Here is a 10,517-nt window from a genome sequence, read left to right on the forward strand (position 1 = left end):
CTTCCTATGTGCCAAGCACTGTTCTAAGCACTGAGATAGACAGGTTAATCAGGTTATCCCACATGGGGCTCACACTTTTAATCCCCATTTTACAGATGAGGTAACTGTGGCATGCAGAAGTTAAGTGACTTGCCCAGGGTCACACAGCCGACAAGGGGAGGAGCCGGAATTAGAACCCTGACTCTCAAACCTGTGCTCTAGCCCCTGAGCCATGCTGTTTCTCTAAGTGTGAGGTGTTAAAAAAGCAGTCATTCGATCATATTTATTGAGCGCTTACTTTGTGCAATATACTAAGCCCTTGGAAGAGGACATTATATCAGACACGTAGACATGTTCCCCCTGGCGAACGTACCAAAAGTGGGAAAGGGCCTGGGGACAGAGGACGGGGGTGGGGCCTACAGTTCAGGGCTTGGGAGTCCTTGGACCGTGTAGCGCTGTGGCTGCTGCAGGATCACTGAAGATATGGATGAGGAAACAGAAGCCAATGAGGAGCACCGCTCATGTATGTCAGTTGGACGTGAGTAGCCTCCCATATCCTCCAGTGGATATTCTGTTTGTAAATCAGTCTCCCCTTTAAAGTATAAGCTCCTCGTGGGCAGGGAACATGTACTTCATTGTTTGGTACTTCCCAGGTGCTTGGTATAATTCATTTAATTAAATGCAATTATTTGTAACTATTCTTACAACGGTCATCATCTCCACCATCATCTATGCATTTCAATCTGTGAAATTTGAAATTTGATGTTCACTGCACCTCCAACCCAAGAGCACTTACATACATATCTTTACATTATGTATTTTAAATTATTTATTCATATTAATGTCTGTCTCCCCTCTAGCCCCTCTCAGGACCACACCTGGAGAGTTTCCAGTATTCTACCAGTCTCAGCTACAGGAGGAAGAGTAAAGCAGAGGCCTACCCATTCCACTCCTAGCTTGGGCAGTGGCTAGCGAGTGGAAGGCAATCAGCTACAAGTCAAAACTCACCTGTACTGGGCAGCAGGGGCATGGGAGAGAGTCGAGGGCGAAGACTCAAGTTTATTGTGTGGAAGAAGGCAGTGGTAAGCCACTTCCATATTTTTACCAAGAAAAATCTATGGATCCCCTACCAGAACTATTACAGATTGAGGTGGGGCGTTCTGGGAGAGATGTGGCCATGGAGTCGCTATGTTTCGGAGATGACTCGATAGCATAAGACAAGACCCCCTCTACACTGCAACCTTGTTATGGGTAGGGAACGTGTCTGCTAATTCTGTTGTATTGTCCTCTCCCAGACAGTGTGGTGGTCTGCACAAATACAATTGATTGATTGGAATATACGAGGCAGATCAAAAAGTCATTCAGTATTTCTTGAGAAGAGGTTGAACACGAGTCATTAGTGTGAACCGGGCAGGGCCCTAGAGGTCTATAATGGGGCAGATGGGCAAAGAAAAACTCCAATCTAGTTTTCCATCTGACCCCACAAAATAAAAACCAACTTCTGCGTCTGATGCGGGTTTTGGCCTCATCTCTCTAGAGAAAAGGGCCATTTGGGAATCGTCATCTGACAGTAGTCTGACCCAGATAACCTTTGCAGCCACCGAGTGTATTTTTATAGGCCATATCGCAGCCCCACGGAGATACCTCGAGTGGGCGTGAGAAAATAAACCTCGGTGGCTGTAAAAGTCAGGCGGTTGTGTGCCGCTGACTCCAGGCGGTTCCTACTGGCCGGCTGGAGCTGTCAGCACATTAAGGAGAGGAATGGACAAAGAGGCTCTGAGAGCAGATGTTGACGCTGGGAGTGGGGACGCAGGGATCCTCGGCCCGCGGATCGGGAAGCCCAACTGGGAAGAAGAGACAGGCTGCATTCATAGAGCCTCTCGGGCATCGGCGCCCCATGCAGGTAGCAGCCGTGGAGAGAGGCGAAGATGAAAGGCTGCTCCCCCATGTCACCTGCTGAGGTTCCTTCCACATCTGGGCCAGAAATGACACGGCTGGCAGCTGGTGAAATCCCTCCCACCAGTTCCGGCACTTAGATCTCACAGTACTCTGAGAAAGCTGCTTCCACTAGGGTTTCTAAGGAGGCTACAGGAAAGGGAATGTGGGAGTTCTTTTGGCCTTGATAATAGTACACTGACATTGAACCGATATGACCATTTACTTCAGCTCCTGGGTCCAGTTTATCACAAATTTCATCTTTGGTGGTAATATACTCTTCTTTCCTGGGGAGAGGAAGAGATACTTGTTTCATGGGAGACAGAAAAATCTGTTCTCTCTCTTTCTCTTTCTTCCCCTTTCTGCAGAAAGAAGGATTTCATTACCTAGTGAAAAATTTTGTCATTCCTTCTCACAGTTCTCTTTCTCTCACTGGAGAAAAAATATTGCCTTTATTCGTTTCCTCCAAATTGTCTTTTTTCTCTAACTAAAATAGGTATTATTTTATTGCTCCCATATTGCAGCATGCTCCAATTTTCTTCCTGTCCCTTTGCAGAGAATTCTGTCAGACTTACCTCTCTTATGCTTCCAAAATGAAACTGTTTTTCATTCGTTTCTACTCCAAGACAAAAGGGGTTTCATTTTATGCTTCTAAGAAAGGAATATGTTATTCCTCTCTACTTATCTCTTCCTCCACAAATGGCTCCCTACTCTCAGTCTTCTTTGTTTCATCATCAATTCAATCTCACTAGGATCCCAGATCATAATGATTCAAAAATTAATTTAATCAGTCTCATTTATTGAGAGCATACTGAGTTGGTAGACACATTGCCTGCCCACAAGGAGTTTACAGGCTAGAGGGGGAGATAGACATTAATATACATTACAGCTATGTACATTGTGTTATGGAGCTGCATGTAGGGGAAATCAATAGATCATTCATATTGATTAAGTGCTTGGAAGAGTACAATATAACAGAGTTGGTAGGCATATTCCGTGCCCATGATGAGCTTACAGTTTAGAGATGAGCTTACAGTCTAGAATAAAGGGTACAAATCCCACTGGAAGGGTGATGGAGAAGGGAGTGAGATTTGGGGAATTGAGTGCATAGGCGGGGACGGACCCTCGGAGGAGATGTGATTTTAATAAGGCTTTGAATATGAGGACAGTGATTGTCTGTCAGATATGAAACACAAGAAAGTTCCACACCAGAGGCAGGATGTGGGCAAGGCGTTGGCAGTGAGATAGATGAGACCGAGGTGCAGTGAGTATGTTGGCATTAGTTGAGATAATGAGCTAGGTTGTAGTAGGAAATCAGTGAGGTAAAATAGGAGGGGGAGAGCAGATTGAGAACTTTAAAGCTCCAATCGATGCCTGGTCTCTGGCCTGGACCTCCTTCACCCTTCATATATGACAGAACACAACTCTCCCCACATTCAAAGCCTTTTTAAAATCATATGTCCTCCCAAAAGTCTTTCCCTAGTAAAACCTCAGTTCCCCAACTCCCTCTCCTTTCCACACCTCCTATGCACTTGTATCAGTACCCTTTAAGCAAGTGATATTAAGTCCACTCTTAACCCATTGGCACGTAAATACCTATCTATAATTTATTGTAATGTCTGTCTCCCTCTTTAGATTCCAAACTCCTAGTGGGCAGGGAATGTGACTATCAACTCTGGTGTACTGTGCTCTCCCAATTGCTTAGTACAGTGCTCTGGACACAGCACTGAATAAACACCATTGATTGACCGGTTGATTTCATACTCTTTGGTCCAATTGTAAATAGTTCATCAGTCCTGCCTCTCCCTTTAGACGGTCAGTCCTTTGAGAGCAGGGATGAAGGATCACTCTCTAGCTTTCATTTCCTTCCTCCATGTACTTAAAACATAGCTTGCCTTGTGCAGGGGGATCTCAATAAATACGTCTACTGGGTGTTTAATGGATTAATCTCCTCTTGGAACACTTATTTCTTCTCCACCCTCTTCCCAGATCTTCTGATGCCATGGGGTGAGCGATGCTGGGAATCCAGACCTAGAGAAGCAGGGGAGGAAAAGATGACAACCTTTATCCCCCACATCTAGAAACCTGGGCCACGATCGACTCTGTCATCCCTGTGTTGGCTCTTCCAATTTATCGATCTCATCACTGCTCCAAACCCAGAATAGAACTACTTTTTTAACATTATGTAGAAAAACTGAAAGGTTCTGAAACCTGAATATACCAAGTCTCTAAAAACTCCAATATAATCTGACAGGGTTGGAATTCCAATCCAAGAGGGAGGAATCAATCTCACCACTTTCATGGCCGCGACGGAGATGTCTACAAGTGCCCTGCATTCTGTGCCGAAGGAAAGGAAAAAGAGCAGCAACTGCTGAATATTATTTCTAAGAACTTCAGATATCAGACCAAATTAGTCCCTGAACTCCTGTGACTCTAATTCTAAGAGTCTCAGTGTAGAGCAAGCTGAGATCCTAGATTTTGAGAGTCTATTTATAGTCTTGTGAATCAGATGTTTTCCTTCCTTCTTCTCTCTACATGCTTATTGTTGGATGCCGCTGTTGCTCGACTCTGAAAATTTACATATGTGGACAATGCTAGATATTGCCAGCGGATATCTTCAACCAGTACCCTTGCTCTCCCCAACCTTGATCGTGACCTGCCCTTGATCTGAGTGGAGAGCAGGCGGCTGTGGGAGGAAAACGCGGAATTCTGGGGACCCCCACCCCCAGCTCCGACAGCTTCGGCGACAGGCTCGGACTTTCTCCTATCTTGTCTCTCCCCCAGGTCACCTGCGCCGCTGTTAGAAAACTGGAGAGTGTATTTGGTAGAGGATGGGGGGGATCTTCCTCAGTGCTTCCTTGCCAGCAGTGAGGGGTCAGAATACCATCCTCCTGTATACTGCTGCCCACCACTGCCTCTGCCAGTGACAGTACAATAGTAATAGTCATGGTGGTGGTGGTAGAAGATGTAATAGTAATGGAATGCATGTTCAGACCTGAAACGGAAGAAAAATAAGCCTCCTGGAGATGAACAGGCAGACTTCTCCCTTGCGGTCAGCTGAGCCTCCTTGCCTAGACCCACTTTGTCCTCCCCGTACCTGCACTAGGACCTGGCTTAGGCTGAGATAATGACTTCACATTGGCAGAGCATTTCTGCCCTGGAGATCTTCTGTGTGCCCCCTCATGGCCACCTGCCACCTCTTTCACCACCTGCTACTCATTGGTTTCTGCATTCGTTAGGCAGCAGTTAGTGGACTGTACAGGGGTCCGGCTAACCCATGCTGCGTGTGGGCAGTAACCTGTCTGGCAGTCTTGGGCCTCCACCCTCCCGCACAATGTGGCCTATAGACCTCCTGGGGTCTTCTCCCTACCAGGGCTTTATCTTGCGGCATAAAGGCTACTCATTTGGTGTCTGTGGATGTTACCTGACCAGTCCTTGCTGCTGCTGTGAGAGTATTTGGACTTTGGAAATGCTTCTAAAACTTAAAACTTCAGTCAGATAGAGAAGCACCAGAAAGAAATACCATTTATTCTTTGGACATGAATCTTCTGTTGAGAATTTGAACAAGGCAAGGTGAATGTCTAGCTTCTTTGGAGATTCCCCTACACTGTCCCCCGTCCCAACGCTGTCACCTATTCCAATCCTTCCCCAGTCCCAACACTGTCCTTCTGTCCCAACAATCTTCCCTATCCCCACCGTGCCTCTCGGCCCAACACATTCAGCGTCAAACCTGGCAGTGCACCTTTAAAATCATAATGGGTCATTTTCCTCAACTGATGCTATCAAGTCTCTCAAGGTGAGCACTACCCCCAAATCCTTAAAAGTTTACCCCAATTTCAAATCACTCGTTTGACTTGTGTAACATCTTTGAAGTCGCTGTGTAAATCTTTTTAATTACATGAGGAACTCATTTTGTTAAAATGCAATTAGAGAAGAATTAGTTCAATATGGTACCATTTTGGGGGCGGCAAGTAAGAATAAACAGCAGCGATCTCAGTGCAGTCCATCAAATATTTGTTCCGCAGAGTTAAAGGGCATTGTGGAATTCTTTCCCATTAATAATCCCTAATTTCCCTTCCTAACATGCATCCTATGTCCAAGATGGAAAGAAACCTATAGGAATCAGGGCTGGAAACAAAGTGGGTCATGTCTCAATGATTTTGCTGCTGCCAAATAATCTGTAAATTATAGTCCACTGCCGCTTTCCATTAATTGCACATATTCTTTTTCGTTTGGCTGCAGATTCCATCCCTTTGGCCAAAAATCTGTATTTCTGCAGCAGCACAAAGTAAGCATTTTGAAAGGACAGGCAGTTCAGAAAGAGTAGGTAATTATACTAAGAAAACCCAGTGCAAAAAGAGAAAAAGATTGAGACTAAAGAAAAGAATTGAAACAAAATGGCATTGGGATTTAAATATCCAAGCCTACTGTAAAGGTTAAATGCCATTATATTATCTTATCTCACAACATCTCTCTTTATGTCTACAGTCCTGATGCTGTGGCCATTATAAACCTGGTCTTACCACCATGAACTATCTTCTGTGGCCACCATGAACCATTACAGTCCTCTAGGCTGTAAGCTCTTTGTGGGCGAGGAACTTTTCTATCAAGTCTATTCTACTGTACTCTTTCAAGCACTTAGTACAGTGATGACCTGCACATAGTAAATGCTCAATTAATACCACTGATTTTCACTGACTGATGGATGTGAATTTTTTGCCACCATGAACCTGATGATGTGGCCATCATGAACCTGATGCTGAGGCCACCTGATGTTGCAGCTGCCATGAACGAGCTTCTGTGGTCATCGTGAATCTGAGGTTGTGACCACTGTGAACCTGATGCTGTGGCCACCATGAGCCTGTTGCTGCAACTACCGTGAACCAGCCGCTTCTGGCCACCGTGAAGCTGATGTTGTGGCCATCATGAAACAGCTCCTGTGGCCACCATCCTCAGTGGATATGAGGAATGGTTCCTTCCACCAAATCTCACTGTCTAGACCACATCAGCTGTCTTCTTACTTGGAACACAGTCTGACTTACATTGCGGCCAACCCCTTACATGACAGAATAGCTGTGGAAAGGGAGCTTTCCTATAGGTTCAAAGAAAATGTTATTTATGGTGAGATTTAATCATGAGCCTGAACAGATCTAGGTGTGACAATTCATTTTTTTCTTTTCTTAGTAAATAAATAAAAAAATTTAAAAAGGTGGTATTTGTTAAGCGCTTACTACGTGCAAAGCACTGTTCTAAGTGCTGGGGGGGATACAAAGTGATCAGGTTGTCCCATGTGGGGCTCACAGTTTTTAATCCCCATTTTACAGATAAGGTAACTGAGGCACAGAGAAGTTGAGTGACTTGCCCAGAGTCACACAGCTGGCAAGCGACAGACCCAGGATTCGAACCCATGACCTCTGACTCCCAAGCCCGGGATCTTTCCACTGAACCATGCTACTCCTCCAATGGTAAATACCATTGATTGATTGGTTGACTTTGCCCTTCCAAAACTTCCTCTTTGCTGTCCTGCTGAATTTGTTAATGGAGAGAATGACATTTTTCGTTTCAGATTTAGATGGAGAATATCTAACTTTTGGTTTAGACATGGTTGAAGAGTTAAATTGCCTAGACATCAATCTGACTTTCCCTTGACTCTTTAACAGGAATTTTTCCTCACTCAGTGCTCCATCTTCGGCTTCATTTAAACTACCATTGCTATTGAATAGTTGCTACGGTTGGCATACGAATGGTGGGTCATTCCACTGTGGGCCATTCACATATAGACAGGAACTGGCAGCAGTGGTGGAGATAGATGTAATTCCTTACTGGTACACCTGTTTGTTTCTCTTTGGGGGATCTGACTTGACCCCTGGACCACTTCCCCCACCACTTTTCTAGTCATTCCTGATTGCCCTCTTTCCTTCTTAAACATACTTCCTTTCTCCCCAGGCCCCCCAGTCTCCCAATGAACTCCTTCCCCCATTCTATTTCTATTCCAAGTTCATTCCTTCTGGGATCCTCTCGGGACTCAGTGCTTCCATTGCCATTTCTCTGACGCTGCAGAGGGGGCTCTCCTCAAGCTGGAATGGGGAGAGAATAATTGTGTTGGAGAGTTGGGAGGGGGATGTGGGCAGAAAGATATGCGCAGACCCCATCAGCTTTGGTATTTATTGAGCCCTTCCTATGTACAGAACATTGTACTGAGCACTTGGGAGAGTACAGTAAAACGGAGTTGGTAGGCACGTCCCTGGCCCAGCAAGATCTCAGCCTTCTGTCCTCTTCTGCCACATCAGTCAGTCAATTGTATTTACTGAGCGCCTACTGTGTTCACAGCACTTTACTAAGCGTTTGAGAGAACACAATATAACAATGAACATACACACTGCTCCCTACCCACAGTGGGGTTATAGTCTAGCAGCAGGGACAAACTTTACCTCAACAGGAAAGAGGCCGGGTCTCGGTGCCTCTCCCAATAGCGGAACAGAGTACACAGCTCTGACAGACAAGTCCTGGGCCTTTCCGGAAAGGCCGACTACTACCAGCTGCAGACATCTTAATGATCCGGTGCACTGGACTGTACCTGCTTGTACTGCTTGCAGAGTACAGTGCTCTGCACACTGTAAGTGCTCAAAAAATACAATTGAACGAATGCTTGCTTGCACTGCTCAAGCAGGGCATCTCCTTTGGAAACAGCAAGAGAACAGAGAGGCGAGAGATGCTTCTGAGACCACTGTAGCTTCCTTATCACATGACTCGTACTTTGTTCGGTTTAGAATTTTCCTCTCAGTGACATTCTGTAGTGTCACGGTAGTGTTCATGTGCTTACGCATTCTGTTTCTTCTGGTCCCCCCAACATAATATATGTTGTCAATCTATTTGAGCCAATCTGGAAGGGGACATAGTTTTACTTCTGCTTTCTCTTTAAGGTCTATGTCTGGAAAATGTTTGATAAGGAGAGCCCAGGAACGTGACCTTGCTATTGGATGATAACATGTGCTATGATCCTGAAAACACAGGAAGGAAACATTGGGAGGGCATAATCTCTGGGTCCTCCAAATTCTGGCTTTCATGATCCTCTCCTGAAATTACCCCTGGTCAGCCACTGTAAGCTCCTTGAGGGTAGAATAATGTCTTCTAACACACTGGAGCTCTTCCAGGCTCTTAGGGCAATGGTTTGCACACTGTAAGGTGTTCAGTAAATACTACTGATTGATAGATTGATTGACCAGCATGAAATCTCTATATTGCTTTCCGTCTGGTATGATGTTCATCCACTTTTCTACCTACTGCACTGCAAAAGTGATAAGAAACAATGAGGCCTAGTGGAAAGAGTCCAAGTCACTTGCCACTTGCCTGTGGTGTGACTTGGGCAAGTCACAACTTCTCTGATGATGATGTATTTGTTTGGTGCTTACTTTGGGTCAAGCCCTGGGGAGGTCACAAGTTAATCAGGTCAAACACAGTCCCTACCTACCTAGGGCTCATAGTCTTTGAGGTGGGAAGAAAGGGTATTGAATCCCCATTTTACCAATGAGGAAACTGAGGTAGAAGTTAAATGACTCGTTCAAGGTCACGTAGCAGGAAAGTTCTACAAAAAGTTAGGACCATGTTTCCTCACTCCTCAAGAACGTCCGGTGGTTTCCCATATACCTCTGCATCAAACAGAAATTCCTCACCCTCAGCTTTAAAGCGATCAATCATCTTACTCCCTTCTACCTCAAATCACTACTCTTTTACTATGACCCAGCCAGAACACTTTGCTCCTCTAATGCTAACTTTCTCACTGTACCTTGATGACATCTATTCACTGCCACCCTCTAGCCCACATCTTGACTCTGGTCTCAAAAGTCCTCCCTCTTCATATCGGATAGACAATTACTCTCCCAACCCTGCAAGTCTTACTGAAGGGTCATCTCCTCCAAGAGGCCATTCCTGACTAAGCCCCCTTTTCTTTTTCTTCCACACCCTTCTGCACTGCCCTGACTTGTTCCCTTTATTCATCCCCCCTCCCAACCCTATAGCATTTATGTACATAGTTGTCATTTTATTTATTTATATTAATGTTTGTCCCTCCTTCTATACTGGAAGTTCATTGTGGGCAGGGAAAGTGTCTGTTATATTGTACTTTCCCAAGTGCTTAGTATAGTGCTCCACACACAAAAAGTGCTCAATATATATGATTGACCAGCATGAAACTTCTATCTTGTTTTCCTTCTGGTATGAAGTTCATCCATTTTTCTACCTATTGCCCTGTAAAAGTCATGAGAAACAAAATGGCCTCGTGGAAAGAACACAGGCCTCTGAGTCACTTGCCACTTGCCTGTGGTGTGACCTTGGGCAATTCACAACTTCTCTCTGATGAAGATGTGGGGGTGCTGGGAGGAGAACTCAGATGCTTGGACTCCTATGCCCATGCTGTTTTCACTGGGCTTCATTGCCTCTCTGTGCCCCAGTTTCCTTATTTGTAAAAGAGGGATTCGATACCTGTTCCCCCTCCCTGTTAAACTGTAAACCCAATGATGGACAAGGATTAGGTGTCACCAGACTACCTTCTATCTACCACAGTGCTTAATACATAATAAAAGCTTAACAAATACCACAATTAT

At 45.0% G+C, this 10,517-nt stretch overlaps 1 non-coding gene across 1 annotated transcript; it reads left to right on the forward strand.

Annotated features, from left to right (window-relative positions):
- Nucleotides 1–839: 839 nt before the first annotated feature.
- LOC114807003 lies at nucleotides 840–977 on the forward strand. The gene has a single exon (XR_003755056.1). It is a non-coding gene; the product is annotated as a small nucleolar RNA SNORA7 (small nucleolar RNA).
- The last annotated feature ends 9,540 nt before the right edge of the window (nucleotides 978–10,517 follow it).

This window comes from Ornithorhynchus anatinus, chromosome X1 (genome assembly GCF_004115215.2).
Source record: "Ornithorhynchus anatinus isolate Pmale09 chromosome X1, mOrnAna1.pri.v4, whole genome shotgun sequence".
Taxonomy (NCBI): Eukaryota; Metazoa; Chordata; class Mammalia; order Monotremata; family Ornithorhynchidae; genus Ornithorhynchus; species Ornithorhynchus anatinus.